Source organism: Rhincodon typus, chromosome 31 (assembly GCF_021869965.1).
Source record: "Rhincodon typus isolate 14 chromosome 31, sRhiTyp1.1, whole genome shotgun sequence".
Classification (NCBI taxonomy): Eukaryota; Metazoa; Chordata; class Chondrichthyes; order Orectolobiformes; family Rhincodontidae; genus Rhincodon; species Rhincodon typus.
The window spans coordinates 25,763,422-25,769,421 of record NC_063362.1 but is presented as its reverse complement, the minus strand read 5'-3'; positions in this window follow the sequence as shown (position 1 = coordinate 25,769,421).

The window sequence follows — 6,000 nt, the reverse complement described above, 5'->3', positions numbered from 1 at the left end:
TGTTCCTGATTTACAGCATCCACAGTTCTTTCCGTTTCTATAGAAGCAAGGAAGTTTTGTTTCAATTTTACAAAACATTGGTTAGGCCACAGATGGAATATTGTGTGCAATTCTCGTCGCCACACTATCAGAAGGATGTGATTGCAATGGAGGAAGAATTGAGGAAGGGTCACTTGACTCAAAACGTTAACACTGATTTCTCTCCACAGATGCTGCCAGACCTGCTGAGCTTTTCCAGCAACTTCTGTTTTTGTTTCACCAGGATGTTGCCTGGGATGAAAGTCTCAGTAATGAGGAGAGGCTGGGTAGGCTGAGATTGTTTTCCTCGGATCAGAGGGGGCTGATGGAGGTATACAAAATTATTGGAGGCATAGACATAGTAGATCGCGAAAGTCTTTTCCAGAGGGCAAAAGTCTAAGGTGAGGAGCAAGTACTTTAGAGGAGATCTGAGGAAATTTCTTTTAACCCAGAGGACGGTAGGCATGTGCTGACTGAGACAGTGGTGGAGGCAAGTACTGTCCGAACATTTAAGAAACATATGGTGGAGTATTTAAAATGCCACAGCGTAACTGGCTATGAATCAAGTGCGGGTGAATGGGGTTAGTGTAGTTTGGCATTTGTTGATCAGCTTAGCCATACAGTCATAGTCATAGAGATGTACAGTTCAGAAACAGATCCTTTGGTCCAACTCATCCATGCCGATCAGATATATTAAATAAAACTAGTCCCGTGTGCCAGCACTTGGCCCATATCCCTCTGAACCCTTCCTATTCATATGCCTAACTGGATGCCTTTTAAATATTGTAATGGTACCAGCCTTCACCACTTCCTCTGGTGGCTCATTCCATACACACACCATCCTCTGTGTGAAGAAGTTCCGCTTAGGTCCCTTTTAAATCTTTCTCCTCTCACCTTAAACCTATGCCCTCTAGTTTTGGACTCCCATACTCCGGGAAAGAGACCTTGTCTATTTATCCTATCCATGCCCCTTCTGAGCTTATAAACCTCTATAAGGTCACCCCTCAGTATCTGATGGTCTAGAGAAAATAACCCTAGTCTATTCAGCCTCTCTCTATCGCTCAAACCCTCCAACTAATGCAACATCCTTGTAATCTTTTCTGTATCCTTTCAACTTTTACAACATCCTTCCAATAGCAGGGAGACCAGAATTGCATGCAGGATTCCAAAAGTGGCCGAACCAATGTCCTGTATAGCTGCAACCTGACCTCCCAAATCATATACCCAATGCAGTGACCAATAAAGGCAAGTATACCAAATGCCTTCTTCAATATCCAATCTACCTGCAACTCTATTTTCAAGGTACTATGAACCTGCACAAAGGTCTCTTTGTTCAGCAACACACCCCAGGACCTTACCATTAAGTGGATAAGTCCTGCCCTGATTTGCCTTTCCAAAATGCAGCACCTCATATTTATCCAAATTAAATTCCATCTGCCATTCCTCGGCCCACTGGCCCTTTTGATCAAGATCCCGTTGTACTCTGAGGTAACCTTCTTCGCTATCCATTACACCTCCAATTTTGGTGTCATCTGCAAACTTACTATCCATATCTCCTATGTTCACATCCAAATTATTTATATAAATGATGGAAAACAGTGGACCCAGCACTGATCCTTGTGGCACACTGCTGGTCACAGGCCTCCAGTCTGAAAAGCAACCCTCCACCACTATCATCTGTCTTCTATCTTTGAGCCAGTTCTGTATCCAGATGGCTAGTTCTCCCTCTGTTCCATGTGGTCTAACCTCGCTAAACAGTCTACCATGAGGAACCTTGTCGAACACCTTACTGAAGTGCGTATAGATCACATCAACCACTCTGCCTTCATCAATCCTCTGTTACTTCTTCAAAAACTCAATTAAGTTAGTGAGACATGATTTCCCACAGACAAAGCCATGTTGACTATCCCTAATCAGTCCTTGCTTTACCAAATACGTGTAAATCCTGCCCCTCGAGATTCCCTCCAATAATTTATCCGCCACCAATGTCAGGCATGCTGGTCTATAGTTCCCTGGCTTTTCCTTACCACTTTTCTTAAAAAGTGGCACCACGTTATCCAACCTCCAGTCTTCTAGCACCTCACCTGTGGCTGTTGATGATACAAATATCTCAGCAAGGGACCCAGCAATCTCTTCCCTAGCTTCCCACTATGTTCTAGGGTACACCTGATCAGGTCCCAGGGATTTATCCACCTTTATGCATTTTGAGCCGTCCAGCACCTCCTCCTTTGTAATGTGGACATTTTTCAAGTTACCGCTATTTATTTCCTCATGTTCTATACCTTCCATTTCTTCTCCACAGTGAACACTGATTCAAAATTCTTGTTTAGTATCTCCTCCATCTCCTGCGGTTCCACACATGGGCTGCCTTACTGATCTTTAATGGGCCCTATTCTCTCCCCAGTTACTCTTTTGTCCTTAATGTATTTATAAAATCCCTTTGGATTCCCCTTACCCCAATTTGCCAAAGCTATCTCATGTTCCCTTTTTGCCCTTCTGATTTCACTCTTAGGTATTATCCTACTGCCTTTATACTCTGCTAGGGATTCACTCAATCTTAACTGTCTTTACCTGACATATGCTTCCTTCTTTTTCTTGACCAAACGTCAATTTCTCTCGTTATCCAGCATCCCCTACACTTACCAGCCTTGCCCTTCACCCTGACAGGAACATATTGTCTCTGGGCTCTTGTTATGTCATTTTTGAAAGCTTCCCATTTTCTAGCCATCCCTTTACCTGCCCCCAATCAACGTTTGAAAGTTCTTGCCTAATACCATCAAAATTGGCCTTCCTCCAATTTAGAACTTTAACATTTAGATCTGGTCTATCCTTTTCCATCACTATATTTTAAAACTAATAGAATCATGGTCACTGGCCCCAAAGTGCTTCCCCACTGACACCCAAGTGGGCTGAATGGCCTGTTTCTATGCTATATGACTCTATGGCTCTTTTCTGTTATTGCGTAGAAGCATGGCTGCCTAAATAATGTTTAGTTGAAGTTGATTTTAGTTTGTTTGTTACAGTAAAAATCTTCAAACTTTAACATGTTGTGTAATCAGTCATTAGGAATTCAATTGTCTTTTTAAACATTACTACGGTTGATGGATATTGTGCTGAAGCTTATACAAAGAGTTCAGATAAAATTATAAGGTTCAAGGTTAACATTAGAACCTAAGGAATAGAAGCAGGGGAGATGATTTGTCCTGTCAAGCCCACTCCATCATTCAACAAGAACATGCCAGATCTGACTGTTACCGAAACTCCACTTTTCTGCCTGCCTCCCCCATAAAAGCTTAACTCCTTCGTAGATGGTAAGAAAAATGAAAATGGTTTAAATTAGACTTATTGCTAAATTAGATTCTGCAGAGTACCTTTAAGGATTTAAGGCTCATAGATAAAACACAGTTTTATAAAGAGCTGATGGACAAGGCCTGGCCTTGAGGAGCACAAGATAACATATCTGTGCATGTAATGCATAAATAAGAGGCCTGATGAAATAGCCCCAGGCATTGTGTGTTCTACTATTCACTTCAGTGTTAACACTTAGCTCCTTGGGATTATCTTCCATCTAGGTAATCCATTTTCAGTACCATGGGGGAGCTAGAAAATGCTGTACAATTAGCTTAGCAATTTGATGAAACCATCAAACTGAAGTCCCTGTGTTTACTCAGTAAGTAAATGCAGTGCCAAATGTTTGAACTGTTCGGAACCATACACACCACATCAGCCCACATTCACCATTCTGACTCAGGGGTGGCAAAGTTTCGATGATACTGTTGGTCTTCGTGTGGCAACACCAGAGAGGGTAAATGCCTTGTACCTTTTCATCATCTAGTAACCTCCGCTGAATTAGACCAGCTTGTAGGCATCAGGAAGGGCAGGAATGGATTTGACTGCAATGTAGTTCCTCATATTCACAATGTGAACACAGTGCCTACACTCACAAAGAAATGCTGAAATGTAGAGGATGAATACTTAGAAGTTAGAACCAATTAGTAGAGGGGGGCTGTAAACCCTGGATTATAGGTTTAAAGCTACAAATTCAAGTTATAAGAAGTGTCATGGTATAATGTGTCCAAAATTCTCTAAAGTAATATTAGTGCCACTCTATAATTGGGCACCGGAAGCAAGATTTCTCTGAGATAACAAGCATCAGGACATTATTTAATGCCTTTGGGATGGCTGATGTTGGGGTGACCCAACCACCCTCACTGACCCTCTCCCCATCCCCACCCCACCAAGGGGCCTAGTTAAACACAATTTAACTGCTCCCAGTTGAAAGGAAGAGATGCGAGAGTCATGATATAGTGGACCATGCGTGCAAATTGACCATATCATTGAGTTCCAATTTCAGCTGCAGCCACTAACCCAGAAGGAAAAACTGGTAAAAATTCAATGACTATGAACATGCTGATGCCCAATTTTGAAGTATACAAAGTGAACTGGATCAGTGTGCACCATTCACAAGTCTTACTGGTTTTCTCTTCTGCAAAGGCCACGTTTGGAGCCTGTCCTGGATGTGAAAGGAAAACAAGTCCCTAGGCCACTTTTACACAGCATTGAGCAAATAGCTCATACACCACTGTGAGAGGCCTAGGAGCATGAATCATCACTGACCTCTTAGCTGCATGACTTTACCCAAAAAGACAAAGATTCAAACCAATAGACCTCTGAATCCAATCTTCCTGCAGTTTTTTTTATTCATTCACAGGATGAGGGTATCACTGGCTAGGCCAGCATTTATTGCCCATCCCTAATTACCCAGAGGGCAGTTGAGAGTCAACCACATTGCTGTGGGTCTGGAGTCATATGTAGACTAGATCAGGTAAGGATGGCAGTTTCCTTCCCTGAAGGATATTAGTGAACCAGATGGTTTTTCCTGACAATCGACAATGGATTCATGGTCATCATTAGATTCTTAATTCCAGATGTTTTATTGAATTCAAATTCTACCATCTACCATGGCAGGATTTGAACCTGAATCCCCAGAACATTATTGGGGTATCTGAACTAACATTCCAGCAATAATACCACTAGGCCATTGCCTCCCCTGTTGATATGCTTCCACCATTTGTCTTATCTTAGACTTCTCCACGAAGAATGGTACATTTTTGATCATAGACACAAGTTCAGAAGGGGAAGACTGAGTAGTGTGGACAATATTACTTTACACAGAAGTATTGAAGATGGGGAATGAGCTCCCACAAGAACAGTGGATTTGGATCACAATAGTGAGTGATCTTTTCCAAATGTATTCTTCTAATTTTACCGGTGTTTTTTATTTGGCCATGTGCCAAATTCACCACCAGTTTTATAATTCAGAAGTTTAGTTAAATAATCTTGTACAGACAGGCTCCAACAGAAAGTAATAGCTGTAAACCTGAGCGAGTGAAATCTCAATGTATGCAATGCAATCATCAATGTAATTATGCTACAATTTACCCTAGTGTCCCTGTGCAAGGGAAAGTGGAAATCAACCACTGTTGTTGCTTTTGGTTAGTCTTCCTTCACCACTATAGGGAACTGCAAGTGCGTGTGCTGCAGATTAGATCAGAATCCAGTATAACTATGACCTCCCTAGCACTTGAATAAAATGACAACTCTCCCCATTTAAACTCACACGCGTCAAAAGGCTACTTGCAGTATTATAGAGCTGCCACTGCTCCTAAGACTGTACCTGAGCAAAAAGCCATTGCCTTCACATAATGCCTAGAAATTCAGAAAAGGAAAGAGAGGTGCAATAAAATTACAGGGCCTAAGAAGGAATTTTGATCGTATCAAAGTCCAAGTGCTATGAAAGGAGCAAATGGGTGAGTGATTTAACTGTTTTCACATTTGCACTTGGATTAATGGCCACTCCATTCCATCAGGTTTTTGATTACTTCAACAATGTTTCTGGATAGAATAACAAATCACCGAGCAACCTGAGTCTACAAATGGAGTCTGTTTGTCATCACGTTATGAAGGAGAGATGTTATAAGA